This window comes from Magnolia sinica, chromosome 8 (genome assembly GCF_029962835.1).
Source record: "Magnolia sinica isolate HGM2019 chromosome 8, MsV1, whole genome shotgun sequence".
Taxonomy (NCBI): domain Eukaryota; kingdom Viridiplantae; phylum Streptophyta; class Magnoliopsida; order Magnoliales; family Magnoliaceae; genus Magnolia; species Magnolia sinica.
This window is the reverse complement of record NC_080580.1, coordinates 26,034,870-26,051,946: the sequence shown is the minus strand read 5'-3', so window position 1 is coordinate 26,051,946 and position 17,077 is coordinate 26,034,870.

The following is a 17,077-nucleotide window of genomic DNA, read 5'->3' as shown; positions in this document are numbered from 1 at the left end:
GACCGGCCCATCATGTTGGGATGCCCAAGCTGGAGCGTCTAGCCATGGTTGGCCGTCCACCCCTCCTTGTGGGCCCACCAGGACGTCCAAGCCCATTGGACCACTGCTAGACTTTTAGTCCAGCAGTATGGCCCCTCTTATTTATGTGTGAAATTCAGTCATTCCCTCTGGTGGGACCCACAGAGATATATGTGGGCCATCAGGGAACTCATACTTAATCCTTTATGATTATTGTTGGGCTCCAGCATGCCCAGAATATGGGTGGGCTGAAATTTTAGCAAAAGGCTCAAACTTGCTGCTCATAAGTGCCTGTTTTGGGGCAGTATGGCCCACCTGATTTGGGGTTGTTTACACACATATCTTGCCCCATTTCCTATCATGCATTGGGCTTAATTAATGCGCATTTGAGGCCCACCCTAGTTGGGCTTAGTTGGATCAATGTACATATTTAATTGTAGGATTCTATAGGTCCAGTTGGGCTGGAACTTTCCAAGATTGGCCCATTGGACCTTTGGGCCTATGTTTACTATGCTATTATGATGGGTTTATGGGCCAACATACACTAATAGTTGGGCCCTTGATTGCCTACTAAGTTAACCACATACTTGGGCCAAGATGTGAGGCCCAATTCACTTGTTTTAAACATGAGGATTTGCCCATATGGTTGGAATACAGGGTTGCCCATTTGGCTCACCACAATATGTGGGTTTGTAACCTTTTAGGTTGGGCCCAAAACTTACTTAGGGGTCCATAATGTTGCCTATTTGTTGGGTCATGTATATTGCCCACTAGGCCCATGGATTGTTTTAGGCCTTGGGCCTTATTTCACGCTCGTGTAGTAGCGAGATATCTCTTGGGAACCAGTTGAGATTGAATGTCCTCCGGGGTGATCCTAAGGTAGGCCCACGGGTTTTTCTATAGATGGTTAAAGGCCCACCATAGGCCCTAGGCCATTTATTTGAGGCTTAATGTGAATGTATGTAGAGCCTATATGTTTGGTCCCGGCCGTCCAAGTCTTGGATCGCCCGATCATGGAAGCACTCTCTGCCTTGGGTTGCTGCTAGACTCACAATCAAGTAGCAGGCCCATTTGATCTTTTCATGATGTATCCACACTCTCCATCTGGTGGGGCCCCCCCTATGAATATTGCTGGCCTTCATGAGATTGTTTCCACATAGTTGATTAATTTCTGAACTTTAGTAGGTCCAGGAAGTCAAACGGGCCAAAAGTTTATCAAAGGGCCTTAAATGTACATTGTTATAGCTGAAACTTTATTGGATGTGGGGCCTACCATATTGAGAACTTGTGTGCATGTTGCATGCTTATATATATATATTTTATAATCTTTGGGCTTAATTAGTGCATTCTTTTGGGTCACTTTTAGTGATCATATGAGGACCCCATCTTAGATCAGATTTTTGGGACATCCAATGGGCCCAGAGTGGACTGAGACACCCCTCTAGGCTCGATTGTATATAAGTGTGATTGGATGCTCATCTAAGACTCTTGCTAGGCTTATTTCTGCATTACTTAGACCCGTAGCTTGTATGCTCAGTCTCATGGGCTACCATAGGTAAATGGGCCCCCACTAGAGGCTAGATTTCCTTATGGATATTGTCTAAGTACCTAGTCTTGGTTCCTTCTTGGATAGGAGTGTACTACTTTATATATCGGCGCATAGTGCGTCTAGATTCATCTTCATGGCTCATGTACAATATTGTATGCTTGCTTGGCACTGTGTGTGTATGGTTATGGTTATGCCATTGGGCATTGCATGTTACCTTCTCTAATAGACATAGCATCCCCTCTTGAGCATGTTGGATGCTTAGAATTTATGCATGGTTGATTATGTGATTCATGTATTTGGCATTGCATAGTATGTGGATATTCGTCATTGCTACATCAGGGCCGTAACCTCTACAGATTCATCATGGATGGCCATGATTGGACATTAGAAATGTGAGCATATGTGGTGCATAGGATTCCCTTGAGTGAAAACCCCATAACTTCCATGGTACCAAGGATCTGCCTCAACACCTTAACCGGGTGGAACCATGAGTGCACGAGGGCCTTATACCGTTAGGCCGCGACTCTCACTGTCATGTAGTCAGTTGGGTTAGGGTGTGGCCTTACCTGTCTGAGAGAAAGAGGGCAATAGTTAGGCTAAGTTCGACCAACTCGTGAATGGGTCCGTTACTGTCGAGCCTTGCTAGTGATTGGCTGACCACGGGTGGGTAGTGAGGTCTTTTACGCTCATTTGACTGTGCGGATCTAGAGAGCGGCAATCATCCTGCAGTGTACTTGACCTCGGTGACTTTCTTATGATGGAAATGTACTTGATATGTGGTTTGAATATGAGCACTGTCATTACTTCGCATTGCATTTGCATTAGCTGTATAAGCCTCATATCACATCGCCTTGGCATGGCGCCCAGTACTCATTGCATTATCTAGCTTTGATATGACTTCTTGCATTATTGTACTACCTTGGTATAGTTTCTTACGTTCATGACAGCCTTGGTAAGGCTAGTGGTATTGGTATTAATCATGACTCCCTTATACATTCTCTATCTTTTTCTGAACACCGTTGTCACACACTTTCACCACCCTCTAAGCTTTCTATAAGTTTATGCACGATTGATGCATGCAGGAGATCCTAGGTCGGCATCGTAGCAGCGGAGCTTGGATAGGAGTTGAGCCGAGGACCCAGTGTTGCAAATCTTTCCTTCTTTCTTCTGTTACCTTATGTATTTCCCTTTCAGCCTTGTACTTAAAAAGTTTAAATTCATAATAGATTTTGTAATGTGTCCTTTTGTTATTTCTGAAATTTACTTTCTGTGATCTTAGGTATACTCATATTTGAATGGATATATGATTATGAAAAATTCTCATTTTAGGATCCCAGGATTGGAACCTGCCTCAGGAGCCGAGATTGGGGTACTCGGAGGCTGTTATGGCCAGAATCGGCTATTGGGTTCCTACTGAGTCCAGTTACCGAGTCTAGGGCATGACAGGAGTTGGTATCAGAGCATAACAAGTAATTTTGAAATAACTTGGGATAACATCACATATCTGTTACGAGCTTAGGACGAGTCATGTCTCAAGTATGTTTCCCCCGTTCCGTTTGAGCCTTCAAGGATTCTAATTCCTAGGTGTCCATCACCTTTGTTCTTTCTGTAGACCATGTTGTCTAGACGAGTGCCCATGATTGTGACGCCCGTGGCCGTGGTGCCCGTGGGCATGGTTCTCATTCCGTTTCGGTGACCCCAGCAACTTTTGCTCCACCATTTGAGATTTATGTTCCCTCTCATGAGTCTGTCGTACCTATTCCTGAGGCTCCCTCCGCACCTGTGCCTCCGTCACAGGCTAGTGTTGCCCCTGCTTAGCTGTCAATTCCTGTAGGGGCTAAGCATCTCTAGCAGTTGATGCAAATCGTCACTGATGTTCTTCAGACCTGTCAGCCCGTGCCTGAGATGCTCGGACAGGCGGAGCAGGAGCGTGTGAGCCCCTTTTTACGAGATTTAACTCTGTAGCAAACCACTATGATGGTATTTTTACTTCAGAGAGGAGGTCGAAAGAGGAAGGTGCATTTTAGTGGCTACTATCAACATCAGTATCGTCGACGTATGAGACGTTTAGGGTTTCGACTGCCAGCAGCACAACCAGTGCCACCTTCTTCCCAGTCAGCTTCATCTTCTAGATCATTCGCTGTAGTTTGTTTCGGTTGTGGGCAAACGGGGCACCGTAGGTGCGAGTGTCCCCATCAGCAGGATAGACCTCCACAGTGACCACAACAGCAGTAGAGATCGCACATGAAGAGGGGACAGACACCTCCCCAGCCACCTCAGGCTTGATTTATTTTGTGCAACTCAGCAGGAGCTTTAGTCATTAGCGGAGTCGTTGAGGGTATTCTCCCTGTCTCCGTATGTAAGTCTTATGTTCTGATGCGTCGCACCTTTTTGTATCCAAGGGCTTTTATTTGATCAGATTGTTATTAGAGTCTGCTGTAAGGGATTGTTTGTATCAACACTTTTTAAAAAGATCGCTGTGTTAGGTTGATGATATTATCGTGTTCTGTTTTGGTTGGTGAGATGTTCTTGCCTGCTAAATAGTTTTGTATTGCCGATGTCGAGCTTGTTGGCTGTTTTGTTGTCAAGGCAGTATTTCTGGTTAGGGATGGTATGCCAGATTGCTAGCTTCATGGCCGAGTGTGACACTTGCCAGCGTGTCAAGGCCGATCACTAAAGACCCCCTATTCCCTTACAACCATTAAGCGTTCCATTGTGGAAGTGAGAACACGTGTAGATGGATTTCATCGCTGGTTTGCCAAGGACTCAGCGCGGTCACGATACCACTTGGGTTGTCGTTGATTGTCTGACGAAATCGACGAATTCCATTCCGATGCGTGCTTCCTGATCTATGGACTGGTCGGTAAGGATATTCATCAAGGAGATAGTGAGACTTTATGGCATTTTGGTTTCGATCGTATCTGACCGAGACCCCAGATTTACGTCTCACTTTTGGAGGAGTTCCAGCAAGCGATGAGGTCTACCATGCATCTCAGCACCGTTTATCATCCGCAGACGGATGGGCAGACCAAAAAGGTTAACCAGATCCTTAAGGATATGCTCAGAGCTTATGTAATCGATTTTGCGGCAGTTGGGATGAGCATTTGTACCTCGCCGAGTTCGCATACAATAATAGCTATCAGGCGACTATCAACATGACTCCTTTTGAGGCACTTTATGTTAAAATGTGCAGATCTCATAGCTGTTGGACCAAGGTTGGAGAGCATCGTCTCCTAGGTCCTGAGCTTGTGCAGTAAACGTCGAAGATTATTGATGTTATCAGGCAGAGGATACGCATAACTCAGAGCTGGTAGAAGATTTTTGTGGATCGTCGGCGTCGACCCCTCGAGTTTGCAGTTGGGGACATGGTATATCTCAAGGTCTCGCCTATGAAAAGCATAGTTTGATTTGGTGTGAAGGGAAAACTTGCTCGAGATTCATTGGACATTTTGAGATTATTGAGCATGTGGGTGCCGTGGCCTTGTAACGCTCTGAAAATCGGGGGTCGAGCATAAACTCAATCCACAAGTTCCAACGCATCACTTATGCAACATAAATAATGATGATTAAATGTTGTCAGTGTTAGTGCATTAATCATGAGTGGGATTATACCAAAACAGTAATTCATACTCCAGATCAATTTATATAACGCAAGCGGAAGACTGATAAATGTATATAAACGTGTATGAACCAAAAAGATCACGATTGGTTTCCAGAGTTTGAATACATCACTGAGTCATCATATACATGTAATAGTTCAAAATAGTTTAACTACAAAAATAAACCCTATAGCCCCGTCGATCCGGATGGCCTAAGCGAAACCACCGGAGAACTGCATATATGAGAATCATCCTGATCATCATAGTAATTAGGCTCCGCGTCCTGAGTCACATCATCATCTACAACTAAGATAGAGTCTGGTAGGTGTTCGGAACACCGTCTCAGAACGTGGGAGTGAGTGATCAACTCAGTGGAACAATAAAGCAAAGGTTAATATGTTCTCAATTCAGTCAAGCAGTAATGATAAAGCAGACATATCAGACATTCCTAGATACTCTTATTAATGCAAGGATGAAATGTAAGCATGATGCATGCCCTCGCCTACACTCCCTCGTACGACACCATCTTACGGTCGCGGCATGCTTTCTTCCCTCTGTGCTCTTCAACCCGGGGCACATGCAGTGCGATGACATGAGCGTGGTTACCGAGTTATATTAGTCCTTTTCATACAGCAGGATTGGAAAGCTAAGGTACCTCCCTTATATCAATTCCTAAACAATGATCCATTTTAGGGTCGTCAATCCTAGTAAATCTCATACGATGTTACGGTTCTAGGTAGCTGTAAAAGGCTCGTCACCTTATCAGTGCAGGCCTAGTGTACTCTCGTTGGTACGTAAGGGCTCGTCGCCTCTACGTAGTTTTAGTGTACGCTCGAGGTCACTACAAAGGGCTCGCCATCTTATAAGTGTAAGCCGACAGCTCGAATACAGTGTCACATACCACCGTATTCGGCTCACGAGTCTGGGTTGCTCACTGGTCACTACGGAGAGGCTCGTCACCCCAGCGTAGGCCGACAGCTCGACCATGGTGTCCCATACCACCATGCCCGGCTCATGAGTCTTAGCGGATCGAGGTACCAAGGTTTAAAAGGGTTTTCACTGGTGAGTTTAGTACATTAGTTCAAGCAGTAGCGTCCATACATGGTGAACATACATCGGGTCAATCGAGTTACTTGACGAGCTCGATTAGTACGAGCGCATGTTGAGTTGATCGACATGAAGTGCGTAAGCACTTCGCGTAGCCTAACCACTGCCAACATCCCAAGTACGGCTCAGATTCATCGATCACGTCCTATGTGGCAAAACAACTTTAGCTACCAAATCAGAACCTGTTACCGATTGCCTGGACTATTTCATAGTCCCAAACATATTCAATTATTATAGATAATCATACAAGCTAATCAGAACAGTAATGGATCAACAATTCCAATCATACAAGCTGTGAGCATTTGATGGATTTCAACTTAAACATGAATTCACACATAAACAATGTCTAAGTAAAACAGACAAAGAAGATAAGTTACATGGAGGAAATCATACACATCATTAAGGTAGTTGAGAATCTCTTCTCAACGCCCATAAAAAGTACAATATATTACACACTTATTCATTTAGACATTTTTACAAACACTTAGACTACATATTCCAACATACATGACGTATGTTGGTGATAGCACGCATTAGGGCAAATCCTTTCGCCAAGGAGTTGTTACACATACAACTAGCATAAACATACGACAATTAATCATGGCAAACACACGTTTAAATTCCATACGTATACGATACTTTCTACATATACATGGAATACAATAAACTCAATATAGTTCATATATATCAGAAACGCGATACAAACATCGCATTTGGCATATGAAATTGCACCTACATCAATAATAAACCATTAACCGACATTGAAAGCCTTGAAAACCATAACCTCTACGTTTATAATCCGCACCTTTCGCTGGTAGACTCGCAATGAACTCAGTTTTAAAGCTAAGTCTTTGTCTACGGCAAATTGGTAACCTATAGCATAAATTAGGTTAGCTATTTCATAACTTACACTATCTGAAACCCTAAAACAGATTAGGGTTAGGTTTTCTTACCTAAGAACGGAATCGGAATCGCCTGTATATTGATACGAGAGTGACGGTTAAGTGCGTGGAGTAGCGGGATCGAATTCGAGGAAGAATCTCCAACTCTCACTCTCACTTTCACTCTTTTCCCTTCTCTTTTCTCTTCTCTCTCTCCTAGGGTTTTATCAAATTCGTATGGGGTATGAGAGAGGGTGTTTAAGGTCCTTATATAGGCCCAGGTTTGATGGGAATGGCCCCAGGGCCAAGGTATACTTAGGTTATATCCAAATATGGCCATTTCGGTCCAACTGATCACTTCTGGTGGCCCCTTTTCCACGTGCGATTAGACTTAAGCTCCCTGACCATGGATCTAGGTTAGGCTGAGTTTTCGTTCCGATCAGATTTAAAGATCAGCCGTGGCAGACCAGTTTCAGTTCAACGGTCACGGTCAATCGATCAGGGTCACAAGTACACCGACATGTGTGGGACATTTCTCTTAATCCGAGGGTGTATTTGGGTCAGATTTTGACGGTCCAAATTCTTATATTTGGCTCGCAAGCGACACGACTCAGATTACTTAAATTCAGATTTTTTATTTCTAAATATTTTCACGTTTCTCACACTCTTCGCTCCGGGCTCAAGTTGTATAGTTCTAGACACAATTAAGACTTGATTTCTGAGGAGGTTGTCAAGTCCAGTAATGCGATCATATCCATATAGTTTTTGGGTAATCAGACTTTCGACCTGCGGCCCAGGTCCGATACGGAGTTTCGGTGTGCTCCCGAGAGCAACCAGGTTTAAGGATGGATTTTAGATTTCAAGGTAATGTAATGTCAATGATTCTGCATGTTTTTGCTCTTGCAGATCATATTTAAAGCGATTAGTGCTAATTTCATAAGCACTCTAGTTTAGCACTTGCTAGCATTAACCTAATTTCTAAAAGGTTTTGGTCCTGGGTAATTTCTGCCTGAGGTGGTACTCGGGTCCTTATATAGATTTTTTCGAGACGTTACAGGCCTACAGGCTTGCCTTACCTTCTAAGTTATCCACGATCCACGACGTATTCCATGTTTCAATGTTATGGAAGTATGGGTCAGATGCCATTCCTGCGATTGATTGGCAGCCTCTCGAGGTCCATGAGGATGTTTCTTACATTGAGCGGCCGATTCGTATTCTTGATCGGAAGGATTAAGTCCTCTGGACGAAGGTCATTCCCTTAGTATAAGTGCAGTGGGGTCATCATTCGGAGGTCGAGGCGTCTTACGAACGCGAGGTTGAGATTAGAGAGTGTTATCCCCATTTATTTGATGATTGATTGATATATGATTGTTTGTATTGCCTTCTCTTTGGTGATTGCTATTTATATGATGGTGTTTCTACATATTCATTTTGTCCTAGGATTGGTCAATTTCAGGAACAAGATTTATTTATTGGTGGGGAGGATTGTAAGACCCGACTCGAGTTCATTTGTGTGCATATGTGTGTGTAGGTATGCATTTCATTTCTCTTGGTCCCGGGGTCCTACCTGTCGAATCCCTGTGACCCATGATCCTTGGATAGTGTTTACTATCATCCTTAAGTCCGGTCATGTAAACCCGACTCGGATTGAGCTGAAACCTATGTCATCTTGTTCGCATTATCGTTGCGGTTTTGACGCCGCGTCTTGTGCATCCATCCGATGTATAGATCATAAGTTGTGTGCATCTTATATTATAGCTCTTGATCATGGTCATGTGGCCCACCTAGGGAAGGTGTGCACGGGTTTCTAGGTTGGTCCCATCTCTTGGCACCAATTTCCAACACACTACACACACACACTACCTAAAACCCTATTCCTACACCACCTATCTCTAAAACAACTCCCAAAGACCTAGAAAGCCTATTAACCCTACAACATTATTTTTAACTCCCTACTTCAATCATGACTTTTCTCTACCCAAGGCAAGAAAGAAATTATTGCTAGACTTAAAACCTCTCTCTCTCTCTCTCTCTCTCTCTCTCTCTCTCTCTCTCTCTCTCTTCTCTCCCTCTCATTTCCTCCCTTTCTCATTCCTATTTCCTCCTTAGCAAGAGAGGGTGGGACATCCCCACCTAACCATCCCATTCCAACCCCTTTCACCTTAAATTCCTCTCAATCCAACCATCTATACCCCATCTCACCGATTAATACATCATCCTTGGAGTACTAGAAGCTAGGAGATACAAGTTTAGAAGAGATCTAAGGTCGATGTACTTATAGGATATAGGATTTTCAATTCCATATTCTAGATTTATTATTTCTTTCATGTGAGAAGTATAGTACCCACCAATCCATGGTGGAGATCCTACACCACCCCTTAGATGTCGCCAAATGACCTATTTCATGCATGCATATCCCATGCATGGGGTTTTCCCCTTATGGGCCCCATCATGGAGGACTCCTTGGAATTCATTGCGTGATAAGTCAGTTAGAACTTAGAATCATGATTGGGATGACATCCCAACATTGATCTTGATTCTAGGATATGCATGTGGTTGATCTATATTGTAACATGTGAATCAATGAAATGTGTGGTATGATTGATGAAGGGGAGGGCCTTAATGTGGCGGAGCCCCTCCTCTTGTAGCCAATCATTTATTTTTCTTTGATGTTAGCATTCTGATCATGTGTGTGTGGCCCATCTTGTGGACCAACAAAAAAAATCCAAACCATCCATGGCAGTTGGACGCCCATGGTAGTCCATCCTTACACATGAGGCCCCAAAATTCACCTTAATGGGGCACATGCAGGATTCTTGATTATGGGGAAGGTCTGAAAATTTGTGGGGCCCATTGGGGTGGTTCACAACATGACTTTTTTAGGGTTAAATCCCATTGTAAATGATGTCTATATTTAATTCCTTTCAATTACATGTTGCTGTCCAGAATTGTCTGGACAGATATTTGGGCCAACTTGAGGCCAGAATTTGAGGCTTTTGTTGGAGAGTTTTGTACCAAATAATATATGATTTTTGAAGTTGTATGTACCACCTTTGAGTATGCCGAATTTCAGCCTCAACTGACCTCATTTGGATCCCCAAAAGAGTGGGCCAATATAGGTACCTTGCTGGATTTTCTGTTGTAATTCCAGCAACATTGCAGTCTGGAAACTTGAAAATATAAAATAATTTTTGAATAGATGGGCCACTTTGGTGGACCCTACCTTATACTATACATATGTGGGAATGTTGAAATCAAATTTTCCCAATTTTTGGAGACCCTGGGTCCACCTCTTTTGGGTGCTCAATCAGGGTCTGTCCAAAATAATGCAATTAGCAGATTCTCTGGATAGCTTGTATTCCTTAATTTAATTAAAGTATTTATAATTATCCAAAAATCATAAAATTTTGTAGAGGTGTGGGCCACCTATGGTAGGACCTACCTGCCGATTTTCAGGGTCAAAGAACCCCTGTATCGATTGTGGTGTAGGCTGGACCGGCCCACCAGGCTAGGACGCCCAAACTGGGGCATCTAGCCATGGTTGGCCATCCACCCCTCCTTGTGGGCCCACCATTGATGTATTTGTTATCCCCACCATCCAGCCATTTATGGTCCATGTGGGTGATGGCCATATCCTTTAGTGATACCCATTTCTGGGACCCATTTGGATGTGTTTTGGGCCAATTGCCCAGGCCAATAGCACTTTTCACCCTTGGGACGCCCAAGCCCATAGGGCCACTACTGGACTTTCAGTCCAGCCCGTATGGTCCCCCTTATTTATGTGTGAAATTCAGTCATTCCCTCTGGTGGGACCCACAGAGATATATGTGGGCCATCAGGGAACTCATACTTAACCCTTTATGATTATTGTTGGGCTTCAGCAGGCCCAGAATATGGGTGGGCTAGAATTTTAGCAAAAGGCCCAAACTTGCTGCTCATAAGTGCCTGTTTTGGGGCAGCATGGCCCACCAGATTTGAGGTCGTTTACACACATATCTTGCCCCATTTCCTATCATGCATTGGGCTTAATTAATGCGCATTTGAGGCCTACCCCAGTTGGGCTTAGTTGGATCAATGTACATATTTAATTGTAGGATTCTATAGGTCCAGTTGGGTTGGAACTTTCCAAGATAAGCCCATTGGACCTTTGGGCCTATATTTACTATGCTATTGTGATGGGTTTATGGGCCAACATACACTAATAGTTGGGCCCTAGATTGCCCACTAAGTTAACCACATACTTGGGCTAAGATGTGAGGCCCAATTCACTTGTTTTAAACATGAGAATTTGCCCATATGGTTAGAATACTGGGCTTCCCATTAGGCCCACCACAATATGTGGGTTTGTAATCTTTTTTGGTTGGGCCCAAAACTTACTTAGGGGTCCATAATGTTGCTTATTTGTTGGGCCATGTATATTGCCCACTAGGCCCATGGATTCTTTTTGGCCTTGGGCCTTATTTCACGCCCGTGTAGTAGCGAGATACCTCTTGGGAACCAATTGAGGTTGAATGTCCTCCGGGGTAATCCTAAGGTAGGCCCACGGGCTTTTCTATGGATGGTTAAAGGCCCACCATAGGCCCTATACTGTTTATTTGAGGCTCAATATGAATGTATGCGGAGCCTACCTTAACGTATGTTTGGTCCCGACCGTCCAAGCCTTGGATTGCCTAATCATGTAAGCACTCTCTGCCTTGGGTTGCTGCAGGACTCACAATCATGTAGTAGGCCCATTTGATCTTTTCATGATGTATACACACTCTCCATCTGGTGGGCCCCCCTGTGAATATTGTTGGCCTTCATAAGATTGTTTCCACATAGTTGATTAATTTTTAGACTTTAGTAGGTCTAGGAAGTGAAACGGGCCAAAAGTTTATCAAAGGGCCTTAAATATACATTGTTATGGCTGAAACTTTATTGGATGTGGGGCCTACCATATTAAGAACTTCTGTACGTGTTGCATGCTTATATATATTTTTATAATCTTTATACTTAATTAGTGCGTTCTTTTGGGTCACCTTTAGTGATCATAGAAGGACCCCATCTTAGATTAGATTTTTAGGACATCCAGTGTACCAGAGTGGACTGAGACGTCCTAGCTTGGCCCAGTCATATGTTGGACTGACTTCTACCATTTTGATGGACTTGTAGGCTGAGATAAGGATGATATTGGGCCCTTAGTTGCCCACTTAAATTGCTAGTTATTGGGCTGATGTAGTGGGGCCCATTTCACCCAAATTTAGACTTGTTTTTGGGCCATATATTGTGTACATGGGCTGCCCACCCAGTCCAACTTAATGCATGGATTTCATGGCCATTGGGATTTGAGCCTTTTGGGCCTTAAATTCTCCTCTTGGGGCCCATGTTGTTGAATGTAACATTAGACCCTTTTTCTTATGGCCCATTATGAGGGATATATGTATGTGGCCACCTATTTTTATCTTGATTGTGGGCCTTGGGCCTTCTATCCATATAGTTCATGATTGATATGCCTTTTGGGGAACCCCTCTAGGCCCGATTGTATCTAAGTGTAATTGGATGCTCATTTAAGACTCTTGCTAGGCTCATTTCTACATTACTTACACTCGTAGCTTGTATGCTCAGTCTGGTGGGCTACCCTAGGTAAATGGGCCCCCACTAGAGGCTAGATTTCCTTATGGATATTGTCTAAGTATCTAGTCTTGGTTCCTTCTTGGATAGGAGGAGTGTATTACTTTGTATATCGCCGCATAGTACGTCTAAATTGATCTTCATGGCCCATGTACATCATTGTATGCTTGGTTGATACTGTGTGTGTATGGTTATGGTTATGCCATTAGGCATTGCATGTTACCTTCTCCGAGGGACGTAGCATCCCCTCTTGACCACGTTAGATGCTTGGAATTTATGCATGGTTGATTGTGTGATTCATGCATCTGGCATTGCATAGTATGTAGATATTCGCCATTACTACATCAAGGATGTAACCTCCACAGATTCATCGTGGATGGCCATGATTGGACATTGGAAATGTTGGATCCCAGGCTCATTGCCTCAGGAGCCGAGATTGGGGTATTACGGAGGTTGTTGCGTCTAGGACCGGTTATCGGGTTCCTTGTGAGTCTGGTTACCGAGTCTGGGGTGTGACACCAAATTAGTTCATTAGCCAAAAAATGAGGCAGTCCAGTAGACGGTCGTCCAGCCTCTGGACGTTATAAGATCTTTAAAATAATAATACTAATAATAATAATAATAATAATAATAAATACATCTATATACATATATGTAATATACTTATAATAATAAAATAATATTATTATATTTCATGTGGTGGGCCCCATGTGAGACCCACCTTAATGCAAGTGTTCTGTATCCCCACCGTCCAGAAATATTTGGACCGTGTGGGGGACTCCATCACAATATACGCGCTTCAGTCCATCCGTCCATCTTCCTGGATGTGGGCCCCTCACCAACCACGTGGCTGCCCAGGCGTCAGCAGGCCAGGTGGGCCCGACCGTGATGTTTGGTTGCATCCACACTGTTCGTCCACTTGAACGGGACCCACCCCACGTGTGGATCTCATCCCACCGTCCATCTATTGTACACAGACCATCGGTCTGAAGGGCGGTGGGCCAGCACCTGCAGTTGGCTGCTGCCGACGTTAGCAGGCCAGGTGGGCCCTGACCTTAATGAATGGATTGTATCACACCGTCTATCAGCGTGGTCTCCCACATGTGGGTGTGTTCCATCCAAACCCTCCATGCATTTGGCAAGCTCGTTTTAAAGCTTGGGACTAAACTGAGGCATATTCAAATCTCTAGTGGGCCACCACGTGGACGCCACCATGATGTATTATTTCATCCACACCATCCAGATTATGCTGGACGGTGCTGAACAATGTTTGGACGGTGCTGACCAAATGTTTGGATGGTGCTGATATACATGGACAATGTTTAGAGGGTGCTGATTACATGGGAAATGTTTAGAGGGTGCTGATCTACCTGAACAATGTCTGGATAGTGTTGATCATCATTAGTGGGCCATGTGCCCCATGGAATGATAGTGTACAGTGATACAAATGTTACACCTACAATTATTGAAATGATTTTGTTGTGGCCAAAGCCCACTTAAGGGCCATTGGTGTGGCCCATCCATGAGGCCCATTATGATGTGTTTTTGGCTCATGTGCGGGGCCCACCTGTTTATATTGTTAGGCCCAGATACGCGATCCATTTGACTAGCCCATTTGATTCGGCCCATTTGTATCGGCCCATTTGACCGGCCCATTTGATTCGGCCTATTTGTATCGACCCATTTGACCAGCCCATTTGACTTGGCTCATTGATTCGGCCCATTTGAATCAGCCCATTTGACTCGGCCCATTGATTCGGCTTATTTGATTTGGCCCGTTTGATTCGGCCCATTGATTCGGCCCATTTGATTCGACCCATTTGTATTGGCCCACTTGATTTGGCCCGTTTGATGTAATTGATACCTATGATGATGTATATTAGGCCCTTGTGCTAGGTCGTGGGCCTCTATCCAATTGGCCCTATGAGCGCCATTCCTTGGGAGCAATGTTAGTTAAATGACCACATTGATTGGCAATGATAGTTGAACACCCACATTGTGACCTTCCCTTAGGCCTTGTTAGGCCCATTCTCATCATTCTCTAGTGGGTTAACCCAAACTCTTAGGCCCCATTGATTTTAATTGGTCCATCATCGACCGTTCATTTATGCACCCCGCCTTGCGTCGAGGTCGACTATCGATGCCGATTGCCGATACCGGCTACCGTTGTCGATTATAACTTTGTGACGGTATAGCATTTTGATACATGCCCATATGCATCATCTGTATGTTTGTTATGAGATGTGATTGGCCATTGCATATGCCATAGTGCAGGTGGTTTATGGGACTCCCTGATAGGTAGAGTTATCCCACATGAGTGCACGATATGCGCATGATTGATGCATGATTGGACTGCGTGACTCATGTACTTTGCATTTATGTGATTGTGATTACTATATGCCCTAGGACATCAGGGCCATAGCCTCCACAAACACATCGTGAGTGGCTGGATTGGATACCGAAAATACCGTTTCTAGCATCGGAGCGCTATAAATGTCCCTAGGTGAAAATTCCTAAACTCGATGGTACCAAAGGATGACTCTAACGTCGAGACCGAGTGATACATGAGCGCATGAGGGCCAAATATCAGGAGGCCGCGTCTCCCATTGTGTCATGGTCGGTTGGAAATGGGTGTGGTCTTACCCGCTCGAGCATAGGTAACATTGTTAGGCTGAGTTTGACCAGCTCGTGAATGGGTCCGCTATCGACAGGTCGGATAGGTATTGGCAAACTATTGGCCAGGCGGATAATGAGGTTTCTTACGCTCACTTAGACTGGGCGCCTGAGAAAGGAGCAGTGTCATTTGGAGTGTACTATACCCCGATGATTATCCAGAATGAGAACTGTACTGATATTTGATGCTCTAGTGATGAGCTGCATTGATAGGTAGATTTGGATGAGGATTGGCATGCTTGATTTGCATCTCGCATCGCATGGTCTTGATATGGCCGATAACATTCATATCTTGCACCGCATAGCCTTGGTACGGCTGATTGCATTCATGTACTCATCAGCATGATTCCGCATTATTCTGTCATTGCATTCTGAGCATGCTCATATTAAGCATAAACTTACACCGCCCTCTAAGCTTTCTATAAGCTTATGTACGATTGATGCATGCAGGTGACGCCAGGATGCAACCGTAGCTTCGCCGCAATAGGAGTGTGCAGACGAGATTCAAAAGTTTCCGTTATTATCATTATCTTGTATTTTCCTTCATACACATTCTATTCAAAGTTTTTTTTAATCATAGTAGATTGTGTGATAGTGTTCCTGTGGTTATTATTCGCGGGCTATGCTTATGGTTATGCTCATTACGAATTAAAATCATGTTAGAAATTCTTCTTATAGAATCCCAGGATCGGAACCTAGTATGTGGGTGCCGGGAGCCGAGAATGGGGTATTACGGAGACTGTCAGCGCCGAATTCGACGATCGGGAAAATATGGACCATAATTTGGATAGTCCAAATTGATCTAATGTACTGCCACACATGATGGGATGAGCACCACCATTTTAAAGTAGTTGTTGGACTAGCATAAAAGAAAAACAAAACAAAAACGGAGAGAATCAGGAAGCATATGCCACCTACACTACACGATAGCAAGGCCAAATGTCATCTTGAGACAGCCGGATCGATGGGGGAGGGGACCATACCACCGTCAATCTGAGATCGGATAGCAAGGCCAACACTGAAGAAGGCCCTTAATTCCAAGCTCATATCTGATATGGAGTGACCTGAGAATGCTTTAGAACACAATGCCCGCTCGGACACCAATACTTTAATTTTTCTCCAAATCAGATCCCACTTTGCATCCAAAAGAGCCGCAACCTGTTCCACATCTCATCCCATTCATAGCCACAAATCTGAAAAAAATAAATAAAATTAATAATAATAAAAATAAATAAAAGATCCTAAAGCCTTTCTTGACTCGTTGAATTTTAAGCCTCAAAACTGTAACCAGCTGCCCTGGAAATCCGTTCCCAAAATCTACCTGCAGCCCATTGCAATCCAATTCACTGAACTAGAACAGTCCAGATAAGTTGTACTGTAATCAGTTCCCAAAACTATCCCATCAACTACCCCCAAAAGAGCCCATGCTGTACAACGTTTCAACCAAAAACCTTAACCAAATTCCAGCCACAAATTGTTCATAACTTGAGCCAAATCCATCCCATATTTCTACCTAGATCTATCACAAAAAAAACAGCCCATAAAGCCAGCCCATCCGACACCCGAACATTCGCCGGACCTACCCGCAATTACAGCAAGATAAAAAATAAAGTTCATAAAATCCCTAACCTTTTTCTGAT